The sequence below is a fragment of the Typopeltis vanoorti genome, chromosome 12 (genome assembly GCF_054136105.1).
Source record: "Typopeltis vanoorti isolate ZY-2024b chromosome 12, IOZ_Tvanoo_1.0, whole genome shotgun sequence".
Taxonomy (NCBI): Eukaryota; Metazoa; Arthropoda; class Arachnida; order Uropygi; family Thelyphonidae; genus Typopeltis; species Typopeltis vanoorti.
Genome location: NC_143560.1, coordinates 98,557,695 through 98,582,795, shown reverse-complemented (window position 1 = coordinate 98,582,795; position 25,101 = coordinate 98,557,695). Strand labels below are relative to the sequence as shown.

The window sequence follows — 25,101 nt, the reverse complement described above, 5'->3', positions numbered from 1 at the left end:
GTGAATACGACCTGTGAAATGTTTTGAACCTATTACACATGAATAACGCTGACGGAATAAGGACTAAATGATCATAGAGCGCCGCTATTCAAAGGCCAAACAGGGAATTTTTTCAAAGCTACATCAAGCCTTCAGTAATCACACTAGGGCGATGAAATCCATCTTTTACTTACAGATATTCACAACCATCTGTGCCCACAGTGCTCAGTTAAGGTTATGTATAACTTTTGGTTATAACTCCAAGATAATCTGGAGTTATGATAACAAAAGTTATAATCAAACTTATTTTCTGGGAATCATTTAGCTGGAATCAGCTTATAAATAAGCTATCCCAGCTAAGATTTCTACAAATTCAGCTAACCAAGAAATTGGAAAAGAAATGTCCGAGATTAAATTTAGACACTTTCTTAAGGGGGGGGGGTGTAGAAAAAAAGAGCTGTCAGCCACTTGCAAAGTGACTAATGCATCTTTGCGACTGGACGATAACTCTTTTTTTTTTTTTTTTTTTTAATTACGAAAGCGTGTGAATTTCCATCTCGGACATTTCTTTCAGAATTTCTTGGACAACTGAATTTGTTAAAATCAATTAGTCGGGATCAAGTGTAGAAAGGTGTGTGTGTGTGGGGGGGGGGGGGTTTAGTAATCTCCCTTCACTTGGGAAAGAGAAAGAAACAGTTTTATCACTGAGTGCATCACGAGCAGAGCTCAGTTCTATGATCTGAAATCTGACTACATCATAAGTAATGAGACTGATTTTTATGACTCCTTCCCATATGATTGATTCTATTCTGTTTTGTAATATTTTGTTGGTAACAGTTGCGATTTTATGGAAGCAGTGGTTGTAGAAATAAATAATATATATATATATATATCAGTTTTTAGTGAAAATCGGCAAAAAACCGTTCGAAATTAGTGTAACACTATTCAGGCCTCCGATAATCGGGGAGTTGGTCTTACACAGCGATGAAATTTATCTCCCACTTAACGATAATCACAAATATCCATGCTCACGGAGGAATTAGCGCCCAGCAGCCCGTTGGTTGCAGAACGTTACGTTAACCATTCGGCCAACCGGGCTTTTTTTTTTTTTTTTTGCACTTTTTAAAATTTAATTTTTAATTTGTAAAAAAAAATCGAGAGATTTCAGTTTCATTCCAAAGACTATATGTAAAGTAGAAGGATATTTTACTTGTGGAAATTTTATTTCCAGAAGAAAATTTTTAAGCGCACAGCTCAGAAAAATCGACTATAGAATACACTCATAGAAACATACACATTACTAGTTAAAATTAGAAAGTCTAGAGGCAGCAGACCTCTCTCTTTCTTTCTTTCTTTCTTTTTTTTTTCCCCCTTCTAGCATGCCAGCAAACATTTACTCAACTCTCGCGATGGTAAAAGGTGAAAAACCGGTTGGTCTACGGATTTCCAAATTGTTAGGGTTAAAAGAACGCCGCCTATTTCCTCTAGGAAGTGAAGAGGCGTTAGAAGATTTATTTATATATATATATTTACAGAGATATATAGAAAGAAAATGAAACTATTTTAAACAGTGTAATAATTTCCACGATTGCTCCGAAACCTGATTCAAATGACGCAGAGATTACCTCTAAAGAGATCTTCGGAGGTTGCTATCAGAAAGACAAATCCTGTCTTTTTTATAGAAAGACGGGTATTTTTGATTATTCATAATATCAATTAATAGTATAAACAACATCAAGAGAGGAAAAAATAAATTAATTGATTGAACTTACTAACATTTCACCGGTTTTCTACCCAGCATCTTCAGAATACAAATTATAATTTGACAAGCACTCACAGACTAAACTAAATCATTAGGAAGAAGTCAAAGTGTAACGAAACAAAAGTAATGTACTAACATGGCATTCGCTATGAACGGGATAACCATAAAGTTAATTTGGATTAGTCAGGCTATTTAATCTTAGACATGACTGCTTCCCAAATTTTTGGTAAATGAATGCATCTACTGTATATTTGTTGAAGTTGGGAGAGTGCTTCATAGTGCTTCTTCCATTTAATCCTGTGTGAAAGAACATCCAGATCATCGTGTGGATAAATCCAGCTAAGTTAAAACTTGGCCTAGATTAGCTTAATCTACATAAAGTTCAAGTAGCCTCTAACTGAAGCGAACATAGATTGGGTGTTTAGCCTAGAATACGTACATTATGTCCTTGTCTTGTCTTAAGCTTTTTCACGAATCACTGAGGCTTTTTAGCTGTGGACTTCACAACCGCAAACGTCTCGAGGATAAGGTGGTTGACCCCTATGTCTGCAGATGTGTGTGTTCACGGGACCAGTTTGCCTGTTTTGGGGGACGAAAAACCCGAGTTTCAGGGTGAAAAATTCTCTACCTCCGTATGAGACCGCCTAACTCACTTTTAGTCGAAAGAGACCAGATAAAGGTTCCTCACTACTTGGACGGGAATCGAACCCAGGTCTTTCCGACCGAAGGGCTTCGTCTATACCGACTGAGCTACGGAGGTTCACATTATGTCCTTGAGAGAAGTTAAACGCCGTCTGTTCACATCCCTAACCATTTTTTCCCCTCAAATTCTTATATATCTGGTTTCTAGTCTTTTATTGACTTTTTTTTTTATTTCTAACTTAGCTCTCAGATCCGTAAGCTATAATTGGTTTGAGCACTGTTGTGTATACAGCTAGTTTAGTGTTTTGAATCGTTTCGCTCTTATTCTATATTAATGTATTCAATTGCCTACCCCCCAACCATACCATCTCTGTTTACTTTATTATCTATTTTCATTTTCAATTTGCCATTGTCACTAAAAACTATGCCTAAATAACTTAAATGTTTTACTTGTTCTATAAGTTCTCCATTCAGGAAGCAGCTGATGTTTTCAGTATTTCTACATATTTTCATACTGTTTGTCTTTTTTATTTTTCTCATTTTTATACCAATTTTTTTATATTAATTATTCAATGTAGTTAAGAAGTCCTGTTTGACTTTAATGAGGGGAATAACGTCATCTGCATTTTCATATCCAATTTTGATATCACTTTTAATGCCACAGCGCGCACCCTTAATTTGTCTTACACCTGATTTTATACCTCTGTAATTCTGATTGTTACATCTTAAATAAAGACCACGTAAATATAACATCCCGTTTTACACCTTATAAATGTAGCTTTTTGAACAGTTTACAGCTTTTCTCTTTTCACCTTCTCATATGTTTTTTTTTTTCTTTTCTTTTCAGATCTATAAAACTCAAATAAAGATCCTTGTTATATTCCTATGATTTCTCAACCACTTGTCTTAAAGTGAAAATCGGATCCTGACAATCCCTATTTAGCTTGAATTCAGCTTGTTCTTCTACAAAAATATTTTCCACAGGTTTTGAGAACAAGGTGAGTTCATGCAGAATAGAGGTGGTCAGAAGTTTTACTAATTTTCTAACTGCATTAAATATTACGTAACTTTTTTTTTTACTATTGGATTCCTTAATATGACAAAGCGCTAATTTGTAGCAATTATTGCATTGATTGCCATTCAAAATTAGCGTTAATCAGTAACCGTTAATATTTCTGATGTTTAGATACTAATTCCACCTAGTATCTTTTAAAAATCACATTTTTTTTCTATGAAAATAGAAGAAAATGTATTAATTAGACTATTGTAAGCAGTGTTCACAAAAGGAGAAAATCAGGGAAGTTTCGGCGTTTTTCTTTTAACACTTTTTATTATTTTTTATTCATTATTTTTACGTTAAGATACATGGCGGTATTTCCCTGATTTCAGTTAATTTCTTGTGTTTGTATTATCTGGAGAAACAAAATGAATGGATTAGGTAGATGTCTAATATTAAAAAAAAAAAAAAAATCACTTTTAACATGCAAACCAATAGCTAAAATTTTGATAATGCATCCATTGAGAGAAATCTAGTCTTTTTGTCGAGATAGCCCAGCCAGCATTTATTATAGAAATTGTTTATGGTTGTTTTATAGTCTGAAGGAGTTAAGTAACTGGCTTCACCATCTCGCCTTCTTAATATTCGTCACGTAACCCAAATAGTCACTGTCGTATTAGCACGTGATGTGAGAAATTAATATCTTGCCGGGGCATACTTAAAACTGGTACCCTCTTCACGACTGTTTCATTGCACAGAACACTGGAAATATTATAGTGCACTTACGTTAATTTTAAAAATGGCTCTAATTTAATTTTAATTATACCAGTTTTATAGAAGTTTATGATGTGAAAATGCTATATTTTTTTATTAAAAATCTCTTATCCAGTCTGTGCAGAACGGTTTTTTTTTAAACTCAGACAATTTTTTTTTTTTTTACTTTTGTTTGTGTGGATGGATGGGAAGAACTTAAGAAATTTTGACACCAGATTAAGCGAAGGTAGAAAGTAATACTGAGCTTTTCACTTCGATCCCTTATAACAACAACAACAACAAAAAGAAAACTCACTCTTAATAACACCCTACCGCCATCTATAGATTAGGATGTAAACTATGATGTATTTTACTATTTATATCCATAAAAATTTAAATCCATAGATTGCTTCCTACGAAAGCAAATTATCATACGCTTGCTGTACTCAGATAATCACGTAAAGAAAAGAAATTTTAAATCGTGTTACATCATGTTCAGGCGGGCGTTCTTCGATAAAGAATGCTCTCTCACGCATTCTTTGCAAAGTCAAAGGGTTTTATCTCGACTCTAGCCAGATTATAAATAAAGACTTGAATATTGTTAATAATTGAATCCTTTATTAAATCTAGATCTTTTCTAGGCCAGAAATATCTCTGCCTAGTTAAATATACATTTTACACAACCTAAGGTGAAAAAATATTTCATTATGAAATCGAGGATTTTTATGGCGCATTCTTGATATCATATAACGGTACCCCCCCTCACCTTTTACAGTTATTATTATTATTATTACAGTCCCATCGGCATGACCTGTTTGCCTAAATTTGCAAAGTAATTCATAAAATACAATAAAAATAATTAATAAAAATTAATTCTACGCTTTGCAAATATCAGCCATCGAGAATAATAACATAGCGTAAATTGCAGTTATTATTAAAATAATAATATAAAAAAAGAAGCCACGCTAATTGCATAGGGGGCGTTAATGCTCGACTAAGCTAAAACCCGTATGAACTCTAGCCCAGTTTAGTATTTTGATATGTCTATTGTGAAATAGTTGCATTCTATATTAACGCGTAAACTGTAACAGGCAGAATATTAACTATAAAACGCAAAGCTATGTATAAATTCATCTATAAAATCGTAGTTTAATCTCATTAGACACGAAGAAAATATTGTACGTAACAATCCATTAACGTAAGTACGATTTAGCAACCACTTAATGCTAACAAGAAAATTAATCAGTAATTTCTTACTTATTCATGAAGGATCGTTTAGTTGAAGACTTGCCTAATCGCAAAATACTCGTTCACAGGTTCTGACGCCTTATATGATATCTTAAATGGCTTTGTTTTCTGGTATTCTTGATGACCTTGGGCGAGAGAACTCGTTTATAAGCGTATGCATTCAAGATCACTATTTTACTTTCACTTAATGGGGGGGGGGGAAGGGAGTTTTCGTAATGAGTATTACAAGTTCCTTTTCCGTCCAGTGTTTTCAGTAAGAAACATTTATGCGAAAAATAAAAAAAAATAAATAATAAATAACACGACCATGATTTCAGCGTTATTAATATTTACAGCTAATACAAATAGTCTTAGAGATATTTCAACTTCTATATCCACTTCGTCATAACCAATAATATTTACCGCACATTGCTATATAAGGGAGAAGGGGGAAGCGATATAAATACAAACTGTGCACGTCGAATAATACACGCATATAAATAAAATAAATGAATAAAAAAATAGAAGGAAAGAAAAATAAAAAATCCACGGATCCTAACTGTTGCTCTGGATTGAGTCAACGCTACAACATCGAGGCCATAAACCGTAAAAGGAATTATGTCACTAGGTAGGCGAGAGTGGGACTAGGCGATCTTTACGAGGCATGCGCATTTGTAGTTTCTGAAGCCGCCGGCTGCGAACGCACCTGTCTGGCGAAACCAGTTACTTAACAGGTGTGATTGGAGAAACGCCGGCCTCCGTATCTGTCCTGATTCCAGGAACAGGACGATTCTGTAGGAAGAATCCCAATTCAGTTGAATTCACGTGTAGTTTCTATGGTAACCTTCCTTGAGTCGGTACATTTCCGGAAATTTGTTTTTCTAAGATCTTCTGACATTTTTTAGTAGCCGATTGTGATTCTCTCCTGCATGGTGCACTTAGAGAAATCATCCCCAACTTGCTTATGTGCGCAGTACTATCCAAATGCACGCGCATCAAAACAAGACGCGAAGGTAAGCCTAGCATCATCCTTTCTATTAGCTAATCTTCTGCTGATTTGAGTGAAAGGTCACGGCATGAAACACGAGTGAAGGCAAAGGTGGTACAATATTACGGGCAGTGTACCATGCCAAAATCCTTGAATTTCGCGCCTTTATCTGTCTCATGTTAGTTCAAAAATTTTCTCTTTCATTTCATTGAACGAGGCTAGCATCATTTAAAAACAAAAAATTTTTATACTGTTTTTGTGCATTGAGCAAAATTCGTGGGAATAATTTTATGAACGTTAACCAGATACTACGGTGTACTAATTGAGAAATAAATTCAAAATTTGTAATAGATTTTTTTTAACACTCTAATTAAAAATGTAACTTCCATCTACAAAAGGTATACCCATAGTATCGTGAGTCCGGCAAAGTTTTTTTAAAATTTTTTATTTTTAATAGATTAAATCTCAATTATTCACCGATTATGACTAATGAACAATGGTTACTACTAATTAGTACAACTATTCGTCTCAATTTTGATTTTTAAACTTCCAAGAAACATCAAAAACCTCAAGAGAGAAAGCTAGATTTATTTAATTAAATTATTTTATTTTATTTTTTATTTTTTTTGTAAGCTAATGAATCATGACGGTGTTATTGTGAGGAGGGAATACCACCTGCATCACTCATCCAGATTCGCTTTTCCCTAAAGATTTCTGTTTTTCCTCATCGAGATTCTTTTTTTACGAAGATTAATTTTTTAGACCCAAATTAGTCCATTTCTAATTAGTAGTTATTTCTTTGAGTATGTGAATAACAGAAATATATATATATATATATTTCTATTATTCACATACTCATATATTCACATTCACATTCACATACTCATTCACATATATATATATATATATATATATATATTTTTTTTTTTTTTTTGTTTTTTTTTTAAATTTAACAATATATATTGTTTGTTACTGTTTATATACTATATCAGTCTATATTAGTTCCTCAAAATATATTCAAATAAAATATCTTCAAAGACTTGTCTTATCTAGATGAGGAAAATCTCTTATAGCGAATCAATCCTTCCAGATATTTTCTATGATTTTAATGTTATAACTAGTTATCCATAAATTTATAAATTAACGAAAATAATTATTTTTTATTTATTATATGTGAATTCTATACTATATTTCCCGCCTAACTATATTAATCAGATCAGAGAAAGTTGAACGTTTTTTGAAATAAATTGAATATTTTAATTTGTTAAAGCTTGTTTTTGCATTTTTTATTTAATTATTCCCTTAGGATATATCATGACCTGCTGGTTTATTTTTCTGTGTGTTTTAGCCACTTTCTATTTATATTTCTTTTTATTTTATATTGGGTAATTGAGTCCCACTGGATTACTGAGTAGGATTCAATGACCGTCTTTTACAAAAGTCAGCACTGTATAAAAAGATTTTTAAAAATGTATTATATTTTTATAGTTATTTATAAAATTCTTCGACCAAATTTTAATAATTCGAGAGAGCTTTTGCCATTTTATTTCACTGAAGTTCACTTCAACAAATCTGTATTCTTGGCATGTAGTTTTCGTGCCTTTACACGTCGCATTTTTCCGCTAGCTACCCTTGCCTACCAGTTACGTAAATCCATAATTTTAGACTTCTCTGCATTGCAAAAAAGAAAAAAAAGTTCTAGCACCATACTCAAGCGCCGTGTAAGACTCGTCAGATGAAACAAGAATAATTACAATCCTTTCAAATCAGACGTGTTAATAGCTGACACAAAATATCTTCACACTCGAAATAGGATTAATTTTCTTACTTCTTAGTATTCAAACTGATATTTTAGTGCAAAAACAAAGTTAAATTTCATCTCATTTATTCAAGAACGTCATAATAACAACATACCCTTGAATTCATTGTAATACACTGATTGTCTTTTACAAAATTTTCTCGCATAAGTGATGACGTAATGTTATAGCAAGTTCACTCAAGCTGAATTTATTTCACGCTGCATGCTGGTATGTGAAAAGTAATATTATCATAATTAATTAAATTATGAGTTAATTAGCATTAAGAATTTCTTCTTTCCTTCCAAAAAATCCTGTAATTATTTAAGTAGGAAGTTCAGCTGCTTCAAATATATTTCTAAAGATAATGACGTAATGGTATAGCAAGTTCACTCAAGCTGAATTTATTTCACGCTGCATGCTGGTATGTGAAAAGTAATATTATCATAATTAATTAAATTATGACATAATTAGCATTAAGAATTTCTTCTTTCCTTCCAAAAAATCCTGTAATTATTTAAGTAGGAAGTTCAGCTGCTTCAAATATATTTCTAAAGATAAATTATTTATAATATGATAAATTAGGATATAGATGTTATAGTATATAAACAGATAGTCTTATCTATCGAGTAACAAATGTCTTAATTGCAGGCTACGAAAATAATTTTCAACGGAATATTAATAGGTGTTCTTTTAAAGAGCAGTCTTTGCTATTCATTTCACCCCTGTAAAATTCTTGGGTACTTGTAGATTTAGCAAATTGATAATTAAATTAATTCTAATACAGTTTGCTACTCGATAGATGGGGCTAACATCATTTAGTTCTATAATGTTTATTTACATTAGTGATGACGTAATTTTTATTAACCAATAACACTTGCGGAGAAAACTTCACCGCAAGTGTTATTGGAAGCGAACATACTTTATACAGAACTTTGTTCTGTATGAAGTATGTTCGCTGTCCCCTAACAGATACAAACAGGTTGTTAGTGGAAACGTAACATAAAAGTAAAATAATTCAGACTTATTCAGGTGACAGGAGATTTAACTGGTCTGAGATACAATATTTAACAGAAGGATTACTTCTGAAGTAGAGAGCATCTACTGAACCACGAAAAAAAAAAAAAGATTTAGAACACTGTGAAAATATTTGTATCCGTTCTTGTCATTGCTGTAATAAATAAGGAATATTGTCAAGGCTCGTGCCATTGTTATATTGCAGATGTCCGTATCTATTATTTCCATTATTAACTTGCGTTAATATTAAGTTTGCATTTAAGCCCATAGATTTTTCATAAGAAATAATCTAAAATAATAATAATAATGATAAACTTTAATAACCATCTATAAAACTCAGTTACCAATTAACTGCGTTATAGTATTCGTTAAAGTTTTTAAAAATATGTATAATATAAATATAATATAACCCACACTTGGCCAGCGTGGTGAATTAATGGCCTAACCTTCTAAGATGAATCCAACAGAAATAAAATGACCCTCATTCCCCGGAGGCCATATTGTTACTACTTATGGCAGCAGGCAGTTAAACATGAAGGCAGAGGGTGCTAAGAATCCCCGGGTAACCAGATCATGCTGCCATTGGAAACTAGAGTTTGGAACATTAAACTGTAGGACTCTGAGCGGTGAAGCACGGTTAACTGAACTAACTGAAGAGCTAAAGCGACTAAAATGGGACATTCTTGGACTGTGCAAAGTCAGACGTAATGGTGAAGAAATTCTTCGATTAAAAAATGAAGAAATATTATATTATAGAGGTCAAGATAAAGAAAGAATCAGTGGAGTTGGATTCTTGATCAACAAAAAATGAAAACCAACATAATAGAATTTGATAGTGTATCCGATCGAATAGCAAGTATTGTTGTTCAAATCTCGAAAAGATACACTCTTAAGATCGTCCAAGTCTACGCACCAACAATAAGTCATACTGATGAAGAAATTGAAGCCTTCTATTGATATATCCCAGCTCTACAATAAAGGAAAACATCATTTGAGAATTGTAATGGGAGACTTTAATGCTAGAATTCAACATTCCGATGAAAGCTCAATGGGAAATTTTGGATATGGCATGAGAGATGACAGAGGAGCAAGGTTAATAGAATTTGCAGAAAAAGAAAACCTGTATATCATGAATTCCTTCTTCAAGAAAAAAACACATAGAAAGTGGACATGGAAAAGTCCAAACGGAAAAACTAGTGAAATTGACTTTATCCTCAGCAATAAGAAAAACATCTTTCAAGATTGCTCTGTTATAAACACCTGCAACATTGGAAGTGACCATCGTATGGTACGCAGTAAGATTCAAATAAACTGCCAAAAAGAAAGAAGAAAAATGTTTAGTAAATCAAAGCAAAACATAGATGTACACAACCTCAACATTAAAAAAGATATATACCAACACGAACTAAACAATAGATTTAAACATCTTATTATAGATGACAATGCTGATCTATCAGAAAGTAATGCTATTATTATCCAAAACCTTTTACAATGCTCACTTGAAATAGCTGATACCACAGAACAGAAACAAGACAAAATCTCTGAAGAAACAAAACAGCTTACGAAGAAACGAAGAGAAATGAAACAATCAATTAACCTACAGAATAAAATTGAATACACAGAATTGTGCAAAACAATCAGAAAACGTATCACAGAAGAAATAAGAAAATTCAATTGTAAATTCATACAACAAACAATTGAAAACAACAACCATAGTCTCAAAAGAGCCAACAGCAAACAGATGGTTACAGTCAAACTACAAGACGGGACCATCACCAGAGATAGATATGCAATAGCAAAAAGAATTGAAGAATTCCACTCGATATTATACCAGAATGATGAATTAAATGAAGAAGAAAACTACAACACAGCTGAAGTACCACAGATTCTATCAGAAGAAGTTATGCAGAGCATCCAAAGCTTCCAAAATGGGAAAGCTGCAGGTGAAGATGGAGTTATAGCTGAACTTCTAAAAACAAGTGGAAAATAATCTACGAACTCTTAGCAAAACTATTTACTTTATACCTGAAGAAAAATGATGTACCAAGAACATGGAAGAAGGCTAACTACCCTAATTCTGATACATAAAAAAGGTGAGATAGAAGACTTGACGAACTACCGACCTATGTCTACTATCAGTGGTCTACAAAGTGTTTACAAAAGTCTTAGCTAATAGATTTTGTACGACTCTGGACCTAGCACAACCAAAAGAACAGGCAGGCTTTCGAAGGGGCTTTAGTACAATGGGCCATATTCAAGTTGTACAGCAGATTATTGAACGGTGTAATGAATATCAATTACCACTATGTCTGTTTTATTGACTATGAGAAAGCCTTTGATTCACTTAAAACTTGTGCAATACTTAAAGCATTACGAAACCAACAAGTGGAGGAGCCCTACATCAGAACCATCAAATCAGCATACACCAATGCCACAGCAGCAATTCATTTCAATGGAAACATCTCTACTGTGGGAATACAGAAAGGTATAAGACAGGGAGACACATTATCTCCAAAATTATTCACAGCGTGCCTAGAAGAAATATTCAAACTTCTTGATTGGGAAGGGAAAGGTCTGAAGATAAATGGTAGATATTTAAACTATTTATGCTTTGCAGATGACATAGTTATCTTTACTTCAACTGCACATGAATTACAGACTCGCATCCATGAGCTCCAAATTGCTAGCAATTTGGAGCTCATGGATGCGAGGCCTAAAGCAGCAGGCCTAAACATAAACCTAAAGAAGACCCAAGTTATGTTCAGTAGTTATGTCCAACCAGAAATAATAAAAATCAATAATGAGGAAATTAAGCAAGTAGATCATTACATATACTTAGGACAACAGATATCAATGGAACAAAATATCATTGATGAAATTAAAAGGCGTGCGATGCTTGGGTGGAAAGCATTTGGAAAATTACATTCAATATTCAAAAGCCCACTACCATTATGCTTAAAGAGAAAGGTTTTTAACCAGTGTATTCTTCCTACACTGACATATGGCTGTGAAACATGGACACTGAATGCAAAGGAAATTCAAAAATTAAGAACAACACAATTTAGTATGGAAAGAAGTATTTTTGGTATCACAATATTGGATCACAAAAGGAATACATGGATAAGAAATCAAACCAAAGTCTCTGACATCATAGGAAGAGTGAAACATCTGAAGTGGCAACGGGCTGGGCATATTGCCCAAAGACATCAGCGATGGACAAAAGAAGTATTGGACTGTATTCCACGAGAGGAAAAACGACCACGACGCCGACCGAAATCATGGTGGATTGATGATACCATCAGATTTGCAGGAGTGACATGGAAAAGGAGAGCCATGGACAGAGAGTGTGTTGGAGTAATCTTGGAAAGGCCTTCATCCAGAAGTGGATCGATAATGGCTGCTGCTGCTGCTGATGATATATATATATATATATCTTTGGAAATAGCATTAGATCCTAAACTTTTAAATATTAATCAAAGTATTAACTTGTCTCATTACATCCTTCATTAGTCAAGAACGTTCACGTGAATGCGTAAACATTCATAACGTTCGGAACAATTAGAAATAATTTTTAAAAAATAACATCAGTCTCTTAAAAAATAAGAAATTTTTAAAAATAACATCAGTCTCTTAAAAAATAAGAAATTTTTAAAAATAACATCAGTAAAAGATAGCCATCCTTTCTTCAAATATGCTGACGTTTACAACATACCCTGCTCGTGCGGCTTGAATTACATCGGCCAGACTTCAAGGAGCCTTGAAATTAGGCAAAAAGAACACATTGGTGACGTCAATAATAACAGAGAAGAAAAATCGGGGTTAGCTTTTCATTTCTCAAGAACGAACCATATCATAGAATGGGATAGAAACACAATTCCTTACATAGAGGAGGACTTCCGCTCCAGAATTTTTAAAGAAGCCACAGCAGTTGCCGCTGTATACAAAACCTTAACAGGAACTAATCTTGCCCGTGATCTGGAAGACCCTTATTAGATCTCTTAACTCACTAGAACTGAATTACAGTGGCAACTATACAACGTTCCTAAATAACAACAAGTGATATCATGCACGCTCTGTGCATGTACTGTACACGCTCTGTTCTTTGTCTAATATAATTGGAATCGGTTGATTATAGTTTGTAACAGTTTTTTACTTTTTAGTGCCTTACATCAGTTATGTACCCTGAAGATGCCAACAGCCTTAGTTGGTGAAACTAGTTGGTATAACATAGTTGTTTATTATATGTACTTGATCAATGTAGTCCCATTAGAAGTCATTCCAGAGCTTTTATGGACAAGAAAATTAAACGTTTTTTAACAACATCAGTCTCTTTTATATAACTGCATAACAGTTGTCACCTTTGTTACCGTTTTGTCTATTAGTCTGTATGTTTACACCTGAAAAAAATCCTGTGCAATTGGGATGAAACGTCATGTTACTAAGTAAATAAATGTGATCAACTTATTCCGATGTTCTGCCTTATAAACTTTAATCAAATATAAATTATATATATATATATATAATATCGGAGTTTATATTTACTCGGTAAATAATGTTATGAATATTAATATAGTTTAAATGATTAAACCTTATTCTTTTTTATTCTCGGTGTTATAGTCATTTAAACTATATTAATATTCATATTTAGAAATAAGTATATATATATATATAGTCGTATATACTGAGAGATAAATAAATAAAAATATTAAAAACTTAAACGAAAACTATAAGCAGTTAATTGGTAACCGAGTTTTATACATGGTTATTAAAATTTATCGTTATATATATATATATATATATATATAAAACTACCTGCACGTAGTGCAAGTCTAAGTTGCCTCAGACTTGCACTACTTGCAGGCGCAAACTTGACTTGTTTACTTGGGAAATAGGATTAAAAACCAAGTTTATATAAAATTATTTGGTATCCTGAATATATATATAATTAGTTAAATGACTATATACCGAGAATGAAAAAACAACAAGGTTTAATATTAAGATATGACTAGTTTCGTTGAATGATTCAACTTCTTCAGGTATCGCAGGCAAAGAATTATACAAAAAATGACAGAGACATGATAAAATTACACACACACACACACACACATTATATATATATATATATATATATATATATATATATATAAGCATCAAGGGGCATCATCTGCAACGAAGAGAACTACATACTGAAGTGGAGCGAGACGAGGCACAGCAGTAGTAAGCAGGAGGGGAAGATACTCCCAGTAGATATGTAAAATACAGTCGAGTAATTTAAGGCGTGCCTAATAATTTTAGAGGTATGTGATTTAGAAGTGAAAAGTGTAATTATCGCTCGTCTATTTTCGCAGTTCGCGACATGAGGGCTACACGCCCTCCTCAGTAGAAAGTCTTGCATATTTGAATCTTGAGCCTATTTAAATGCCGTCTTGTATAATAGTCTTATTTTATCTAGAAATTATAAACCACTACTATATTTATAACAGTTTTCATATAAATGCTTATAAGTATTGATATAAATGTATCGATACTTAAGTGTATTGATACATCAGTACTTATATAACTATTTCACATTAACATGCCCGTTCTCAATTTAATTTACAAATATAATAATTAAGCAGAATATTAATTTAGAAAAAAAAAAGTTCAGTTAGCTTTGCCGGCAGGCTGGACTCACAGGATCGACGCCAATTATTATCACAGTTTTGAAACCAGTATATATAAGTAAATATAAACAAAATAGAACATTTAAATCGAATGGACAATAGCAGAAATACTATATAGATATAAAATAAACGAAAAAGAAGAATTGGAAGACCAATAAAGCGATGGCATAAGACCGGAACAGGCCACTTGGCCTGAGATCTATGATAGGAGGAGGAGGAGGAAGAAGAAGAAGCTATGCACATCGTGGTATGATGATTAAGGCTGAAAGGAGGAGACCACATTGGTTTCTGGGATAATTCCTTTGTCCTTTGAAACGAACAACATCGAAACATATAGCTAGGAATCATTCTTAAATTGAAATCTTATAATCAGATTCCTAACTACCATTCTGGAACTCAGAGGCTCGAGAGCTTGAGTGGGCTCATCGAAGAGTCCAGCAAAAATACTGAACTGATTCAGAGAAAGCTTGTTACAAGAGGATCCGAAAGTCTGGAGGTCACTGGTTATAGTCCCTCTCCCTTCCCTTCCTTTCTTCGATTCCTCCACTAATGAAAGATGTAGTATCGTTCACATTCACGTCTTCGTTATGCACTTATTCTTTCAGTTCACGTTGTAGTCATTGTAGGCTACTCAGATAGAAAGTGTGATTAACTGTTCGAACCCCGGGGCATAAATGTATGGCCAAAGAATGCTATCTGCACCTTCGTCACATTGGATATCATTTGTCATACTTTCTTTGGACAGTAATGTTAGAAATTCCGGAAGACTTTGGCATTTAGTTCTTGTCAGCCGAAGTTTCATTATCCGTTAGAATGTTTTAAGAAATTTAAGATCGCTAGTAGAATTGCTTTGAAGCACCTACTTCTTAACATTCTGGGCATAAACATAGCAACGTTGAGTACCTAGTCCATTCGCTCCGCCTTAGGAATGATTAGTTTATTGCAATAAAAAAAATAACACATGCATACGCTGCGACACAAGCGTAGGGGAATGTATGTTATGCACGGACACCTATAAATTTCATTTGCAAGACGTATCGTACGAAAGAAGAAAGATATAACAGTGATTCATTCATGGTTTTACTATTATTAGATAATCACTGAATTACTCCACACAAAAAGCAGTGAATTGTAAACTCCCTTGCATATATCTACTTAGTTATCCATATATATATTTTTCTTTTTGTTACAAAGACATTGAACTGAAACAACGTAAGCCTCTAATGCTTTGCAGTTGTGTACGACTGTCAGCAACTATGCTTTGATGTGACTCGATTAAAAGTTTTTTTTTTTTTTTGTGATCCATTTGAACAAGCAGTAAATGGAAAGTTCCTATGGACACTTATTTGTAGTCTTCAGATGAATTAAATGCTATTTTTCTCTTTATCATCATCATTTGCTACTACTTTGCAGATATTTTACATAAAACTTTTTTTTCACCCCTAGTTATTTGAATATTGAAATAAACCACCTGTTCCCCCCCCTTTTTTTTTTTGGTACTGGCAAAAGGAATTATTATATATAATTTCATATTCATTACGCAAAGCTAATAAACAAAAACGAAGTAGAAGGCAATTCAAAAGCAGATATTTTACGAAGAGAGGAATCAAAACTCCCATTTTTGAAAATATACACTTTCAGATAAATTACCGAAGTTTTTAACTCATTTTAATTTCTTTTCATGGTCGAAAGTTACATATATTATTACGCTGCAGGCTAAATATACTACTCAAGTACACGCCCTCTATATGCGTTGGTTAAATGCAGCAGATAAATTACATCATTAAGAGATAATGTAATATGTATTTACGCGATGGGTTGTTTGCAGCCGACAGGTACAACAGAACTCTTCACTGGGTGTACTTAATCTACAGATGCAAAAGTCATAATTTACTCTTCAAAAGAAGGTATGCTTTTTAACAATAATCCAGTGTAATAAAATAAACTACTATTCATATATTTTCTCTCGATGGATTAACTCTTTTTTAATATATATATTTTAAATCTCTACGAATGAGATATGCAGTGACGGATTATCTTTGAATATATTTTTAAAATCAGTATTGTTGTTATAATATGTAATACGAAAAAACACACAGACACTGGCTATTATGTATAACTTTTTTTTTCTAAATTGTACTCAAATCATGATTTGTTGAAAAAATTTGACATCTTGGATATTTTATCACCCTTAGCGCATCGTTGCCCGCGATTACACAATTGTTCCTCTTCTAGATAGGCTTTCCGCTCAAATGTTTATAAATAGGTATTTTGGCCAATTCCTCTTTACAAATAGCAGATAGTGTCTGTTCTGTGGTAAAGCTGGACAAATTGGACGCATTAATCTTACTTCAGCCGACATTCTAACGCCTTCCAGAGGCGCTGATTGGGTTTCTGTACTGATCATTCTAGCCTCTACACTCCCATTTTCTCAAACCCTCTGCCACTATCCTTGCGCGTGACATGGTGCAGTATCATGTTAATACTTAACCGAATAGTTACTATACAGACGCTGCAAAATATGCAGTACAAAAATTGTCCAGAATACCGATAAATTGCTGTTCATTCTACTGCGCTTTAAAAGATTGGATGATACGCTGTAGTAAAAGCAAAACAAGACATTTTACTCGCAGCTTTGTAATCACAACAAGCACTGTACCACGGAAGCTTGGGACAATAAGGCTTATCTTGTATGTAGCAAGATTTGGATGTACATACTTAGCTTGTGTATAGATCAGTAGATGCTCAGGCACAGGCCTCTACAGCTGTAGACACCGAACTGCTAATTAAGCGAATCCAGTGATCCGCTACCGGAGGAATGTCCAACATTTTGAACACTTCTTTATCCGTTCCGATGACTTTTTATAATCTGTCTGACCGTTTCACAGGTTTTTCTTTTTATCATCACGTTACGTCGACCACAGTTGGTACTCATATATCTATTTATGCTGCAATCTCACGAACTGATTGATAACGCGCTGAAAGTTGGTCAACACTAAGCAACTTTCTTTTTTTATATAATATTGTCAACGTGTGCATTCCTTTACCTTTATATCTTACTATGAATCCACGTGTTTCACAGGTACACAGTATCGAAGAAAAATTGAGTGTACAAATAATTTTGGAAATGCCTACTGTAATTTGGAAGTTCTGTATCTATAAAACATGGGTGCAGGTTTCTTTCTTTCTTTCTTTCTTTCTTTTTTTTTTTTAACTGTTCTCGATTTTACTGCCTACTGCATTTATTTTGTTAATGCATAAGTAGCACAAACATAGTGTGTGGGAATCGTGAAAATTCATTAGGAAAACATTCGAATTAAAAAAAAAAAATCAGGAAACATTTGGACGAGGGCTGCTCATGTGGGCTGCCTAATTTATTAATGCATGCAATTAAAAGCTGCCTGCTGAACAGGATTGCTTCTTTCAAAGCCAAGGCTTAGTATTAGTTTTATTTGAATTGTCGTCGCTTATGTATAACGAATAAGAAGCTTTTCTTTCCCCTAAAACATATTTTCTTATATAGTATCCTCTGGCAAAGATTCATTTAAGAAGTGCGTGATTTTCGTATTTTTATATTGCACTTTTCCTTGTAGGCTGCTCAAAAAAAAAAAAAAAAAAAAAAAAAAAGCCCAGTGAAACACTTACTTTTCCTGGTTTTACTTTTTTTGTGTGATATCTCTTATAAATAACAAGTAAAACTCATTAATTTTTTTAATGTTATCTCCTCTTAATCTAGTCTTCATCTGTTTCCCAAATGTGGGCATTTCCCATAGGGAGAATGAACTTATATATATATATATATATATATATAAAATCACTTTTTGTGATAAAGGTGATCTATCCCGTCCCATTTCTTTCATTATTTTTCTCTCATAAACGTCATATGTTCTCTCTTCCTCTAGAGAAATTTGATCACACGTTATGTGGCTTATTTTAGTTCAAAACTCAGTCTTGGGGAGTAAAATGTACTTTTCAAGACTGAGTTTTGAATTAGCAACTAGAACGAAAAGAAAAGCTAAAGAACAGAGGTATTTAATAGATCAAATAAACTATTGGTTACAAAATAAATAAATACAGCGAACCATGTTTCTTGTTCGATTTCACAAGATAGTTATTGGTGGCGGCAATGAAGTGACTTCAGTGTGCGTGCATGTGATATTCTTGGATATATAAATTACAGCATGAAACTTAACAGTATACTTATGTACTTAGCATTTTGAAATTTTTGAAAAGACAAATCTTGTTATCATTAAAACATCACAAATCATAGGTTTTGTTTAGCTACAGCGGGCGCGATGTTATATTTTTCATGGCAATGATGGCTTTTGCATGCTTCTAGCAGGTAGCAGAGTAGTCTGCGTATGATTCAGCTGTCAGCAGCGTAATCTTGCCAATAAATAAATAAATAACTATTTATTTAATTAGCTGGTTTTGAATTACGTCGTCAAGAACGAAATACGCGATATTGGTAAAGATATCCAGTCCAGTTTAAGTTGTGGCATTTTTATAATAAAATTTACATTTTATATTAACTAAACATTACATTTAATTATACATTTATTGTTACAGTTAAGTTAAATTTTAATTACAATTAAAGTTGAATTATTGATTTAATTCATATTTTACTGAAATATTCAAAATTCCGAATTAAGTGTTAATTTAATCGAATTTAAACTGTGATCGCCATACCATTGTTCAGTGGGACGATGAAAACCTAGCAGCCTTTAACTTCAAAGCACAGTTCAACCTTCTTTCCAGAAGAAAGAAAAAAATCTTAATTAATCTCTCCTTAACCTTTAATGATACTTAGATTGCTAGACATTATTAGAGGTCTCTCTTCTTGAGACGATATTTACCTCTGCCTGTCATAAACACACATCGATAGCTTTCAAAGTCTCAACCCCCACCCCCCCCAAAAAAAAAACAACAACTTCAGTCATCTTTTCTTGCTAACTCCGTACATATTCTAAATACCTCCAACGTTAGAATACCGTTCTCATAAATGTGAGAACGGTATTCTAAAGTACACAAAAAACCTTAAAAATTCTTGATCTGTGTAGACTAAGATAGTTTGGCTAATCCATAACCCCTATCTCACAAATTCACTACAACTGCTTACTATCTTACAGATTATCTGTTTCTTACACGCTGTTTTCCACCGAGTTCAAGGCGTGTAGTCTCAAGCTATTCAAAAAAGAATACCAGTAGTTTTCTTCTCTCTTAACCCTTACCTACACGGCACTAATATGCTATAGTTCTGCAACCTCTCTTGAATGCAACTTTTTAAAAAATTACAATTTTCTTTATAAACAGGTTATAATTATTGAAGGGTGGGTGACACAAAATTTAAGACAACCTCTGAGAGGAGGAGTACACTAATTAAAAAAGTTTAGAACTTTCTAGTTTGGCAAGGAATGTCACCTGTCATGGGTGCGAACCTGCACGACATCCCAAATAAGAGGTCTTAGTTTCAACCAGCGAGCCCATTATTAAGAGTAGCTAGCCATCCCGTTATTCAGTCTAAATAGCCCATCTGATAAAGGTGAGTGCCACTGACTGTTTGCCCTCCTTCAGGTCAGTCACTTCAAATTAAGAGAGGGGTGAAAGAAATTGAGTCTGTTAGAGCTATGAACTGTTCATTTAGCTTTTCAGGGAGAGAAGGGACCCAGGCGGACATAACCAACCACCTGTTTTTCAGCACACTCTTGAGATATCATCATTTTACAGCTGAAAGTGTGGGGAACCACACTTTCAACTGCAATCGTTGATATACGAAATGGTTAAAGTGATCCAATCCCTTTCTTTGAGCATCTTCGTATCCCTTTATCGTAGTTCAAGTTCAAGACTGAACTTGAACGAGGAGAAAATGAGACGTCCACAATGGAGGTAATCAAGTCAGCCAAACTAACATTTGCAGTGAGTTTCGTTGAGTTGGTTAGCATTAATGCCAAAGCAGCTAACGTCATGAAGTAAGTGTATTATCTCTTCAGTTACATGTGTGCATTCACTGTTGAGTTTATTTACTATGCAGGACAAAAAAAAAAAAGCTTTCAGGTGGGGGGGGGATGCATGCTCTCTCTCTCTCTCTCTCTCTGAGATCGGCTTATTCGGTCAACTGCACTTTTGTTGGAAATACCTTTGACTCATCTAGGACGCAAAGAATCTTTATAAAGATTTTTCATGTAAAGGTGGGTTTAGCCAGTCTCATAAGACCGTGTCATACCTGTCCATATGGGTCTTATAGCCATTGCATCATCATATACTAAATAAATTAATAAATCTGTTCACTTATTTGTTTGTTATTATTGTTGTTGTTTATGATGTCACTTGACCTGCTAACTGTAAAGTGGCACAAACGCCACTTGCTACTGTTAGGCTGCTATGTTTCTGACACTGCTTGGTTAAGAGCTGTGGACACCTTGCAAAATATTAATATCCATTTTAAGGCTTTCCACAAAACTGAGTTTCGAAAGTGATGTGTACATATAAACCTGAAACCGCCCCTATAACGTTTGCTATTCTAATTTGCAATAAGCAAAGCTTTATTTTTAAAGCGCCTGCGATTCTTTAATCGCCTTTTTAGTTTATTTAGAGAAAAAAAATCATTCTAATTATTTACAAATAGTGAACTTGACCTGCATTATAACTCAAGGAATTTGATAAATATCTTCAGGAAGAAGAGGACAAGCTCACTGTCAGAAAGCAATTAGAATATTCTCTCTAAGTTCAGATGCTCAGTTAAACTTTTAAAAAGTATTTTGATTGGCATATCCTTAAATCAATTTTCACGTTAAACTCGTATTACTACCACTATAAAACTCGCTATCTTCATAGGGAGTTTCATAGTGGTAGCAATACCAGTTTAACAACTTGTAGTATACTAACTAATCTTTGGATTGGAATATTGCGTTAGGTTACAGAAACTTAATGATAGGATAAAATTCTTTTTAATGACCAGGTTTATGCAATGTTATTTGTTATGCAATGCTGTTTTGTTTTTTGAACCGAATTAAATGGCAAGCGCAAAGGTTAGTTGCCTTATTCAGTATGAAGTTACTTGATTATGGAATTTAATATAGATACATTGGTGACATAATCGAGAAATTGGAGTGCCAGATTTCAAACATTTTACTTTTTTATGGGGGGGGGGCATCCTTGTCTTGTTCTAAATCTTTTTTTATCCCGAAGACTATCTAGTTTTCAAGATTTCTAGACCTCAGGATAGAGATTGATTGTCGAGTACAATGACATAGCATGCCATTCGCTGTAGCACACAACTAAACAATCGCCATGATTATTTCTATCTGTATTAAATCGATTGTGAAGGCAGTTTTTCGGCTCACTTCCTATTTTGAATAGCTAATTTCAACTTTGTCGACACGAGCAAAATGCCAATGTATTGTAAGTCACGCGTTGGGAACTCTTATCAAAATAAGAGGTGAAATCTGAACAGCATACAACTACATAATTGCGAACAACCGTGAGCACTCATGTTCTCAATTATTTTCGGTATCCTGTGGTGGGATCTCTCGTAATCACACCTGGCTCCATTCTCTCTTCTCAGTAAAGTGCTAGATCTAATTCTCCCCCCACGTGGGCATATAATGAAAAGATAATGATTGTAATCGTTAACTCCGTAGTCCTTTTTCTATTGTCAAAATCATGTTTTGTTTTGTGTTTTTTCCAGATTATAAAAATCACGCGAGCTCTTTCCGCTCTCGTAGTTTTTAAGCTCACATGAATATATTGTCTACATATCGAGCACAAAGTTGGCGATTTATTAACTCTGTGCATGTACCGAGATCTCTACAATACTTCTGAACTGTCCGTGAATATTTCCTTGAAACGCCCACCAACAACGAAACCAGTACCTTTCTAAACGGGACTAAAAACTTGACCAGACAACTCTTTCTCTTCTGTCTGGTTTAGCCGGCTGGTGTGTAAAACTTCTTTGGGGGTGTGCGTTGAGGGCGACCTGTTGTAGCCTCGTCCTCGATAAATCATTGTTGCAAAGTGGGTGAATGTCAGTCACTTCCCCAAAGGGTTCTTTTTAACATAGCAGACGAAATGGGCCGCACAAAAACAAATGGAACCCCGCAGATGGGGACACTTAAAATACACGATGTTTTGATAAGCGAAACTTTACATAGAAGTAGGATAGGAGCCGAATAAATTAATTTTTTTTATCAAATATAATTATTAAATGTAAAAAAAATGAGTCATGCTTGCCCAATTGTATGTTTTTTTCTTATTTCTCTTAACAGGACCGCTGCAATATAGTATATAGAGCTTAACAAATGTCACTATGTTATTTCGTGTAAATATACCACACAAAAGAGGTAGTTAATATTGAATCTGTAGTCGTTGTCATTATTTAGCTCTGGAGGTTTCAAAATAAAGTAACGAGAAAAAATAAAGAAATAAAAATTCGGAAGTGGTCACTACTCATAACGTGACAAGATAATTGTCATGTAAAAAAAAAAAAAAATCAGTCTAACTTTTCTTTTAAGACATAAAAAAAAATGCCGCCAGACCTTCCAGGAAGTTTGTCAAATTCTATGGGTTCCGAACTTCAGTAAAAAGCTTCTGCTAAAACACTATAATTATATTTGAAAACTTCTAGCAGTGCAGACGAGCCATTTAACACTCCCCCCCCGTTCCTCTCCAAGCCACTTGTCAGTCTTCACTGCTGCCACAAAAATTGTTTAAAGCCGATGACCCTTGTTAATGGAACTTGTAGTAATGAATTTGCAAAATCTGTGACTTAAACCTTTAAGCACGAATCGCTCCATTAAATTACAGAGGGGAAAATCACACATCCTCCATTCGCATGTAAAATTAAACTGTTTGTATGCTTGTACACTTCAACACCAGAATAATCACTCCTCTCCTGTCCCTCTTGATTCTAGTTAATTTGTAACCAAGCAATACTCATTGTTTTCATCATGGCTCTGTTTCGTTTAAAATTATCTTCTCTTGTCTGTTTAATCCTAGAATTAATCAGCGTTTTGAATCGTTTGAGAAATTTGCCATCAGTAAATCGACTTCTTTTTTTTTTTTTTTAATTTGTGAAAGCACTGATCTAATTTTCTTATTTACTTGAACGCCAGTGGCGAATTTCACTTATATCCTTAGGCTCGTATAATGTACTTCATTTTGAATCCTACGATATCCATCTGGCCTACAATCATAAAAAAAATAATAAACAACTAGGTCAATATGGTAAGCTGGTCAATGAACGCTATATTTGGAGAAGGCGACATTTTTTAAGTAAGATTGAAATCACTCCATCAAGTTGTCCAACAAAATCAAGAACAAGCATTTCTCTTTATTAATGTTTTGTAATATATATGGAGATTATGTATTTTTTAACGTTTAATACATTCCATCAAATGCATAATGCAAAGTTTTAAGATCAGCGAGTCATTAATTTCCCAGTTGTATTTAATATGACTTTAATTTAATAATAGACTTAAAGTGGCATTAAAAAAAATACATGTTTGGTCTTTTAGAGTGGAGTTTCCTGAATATATAAAAAATAGATAAACTCTTAAAAAATAATAAATATATATATTTCAAATTACTAATTATATGAAGAGCCAAAGACTTCAATTCGGCGACATAACTTATTTATGAGAAAATATGCAGTAATAGGTAAATAGAAACAAGCACCTTCATAGCACACTTGGATTGGAAAAAGACCCGCGTTCAACTATCGTCGTGACGGAGGAATCTTTCTATGGAATCTTTTTTTAATAGAAGGTGAGTTACCTGGTCTCGTACGGGAGTAGCAGGGTTTTGGGGGTTTTTTTTGGGGGGGGGGAGTTTCATACGCATACAGGCAAATCGGCAATGAGAGCAAGCGCAATTTGCAGACAAAATATAATATTGATAGTGGTCGTGGTGATGGGTGGCAGATTGCATTTTATGTTGATGGTAGTAGTATTGTGTTGTTGGAGGTTTAAGGTAGAGGTTGAGTTATAGTGGAGGTGTGACCTCCCATGATGAGTCCAAGACCTCCTTGGAGGTGTCACGTAATAACTATAGGTATTAAGGTAATTTATACTCTGGTAGTATAAATATCAAGATTATTAGAAGGAAGATGAATATTATTAAGCCTCCATATAAGCATTTACAGTAATATAGTAATAGCAAGTTGATATGTTTATTGATCTGCATACGACAGAGTGCCAAGGCAAGAAGTCTGGAGGTGTCTGAGGGAGAAGAGGGTACCCGAGAAATATGTCAGGTTGGTGCAGAGATGTACAACAATGTGA

At 33.8% G+C, this 25,101-nt stretch overlaps 1 protein-coding gene across 1 annotated transcript in view; it reads left to right on the top strand.

Annotated features, from left to right (window-relative positions):
* The first annotated feature begins 6,117 nt into the window (after positions 1–6,117).
* LOC150101048 (uncharacterized) overlaps positions 6,118–25,101 on the top strand; it is a 42,688-nt gene continuing 23,704 nt past the window's right edge. The window contains exon 1 of the mRNA XM_090401584.1: positions 6,118–6,373. The gene's annotated coding sequence lies outside the window, so the exon portion shown is untranslated. The remainder of the gene's footprint in view (positions 6,374–25,101) is intronic.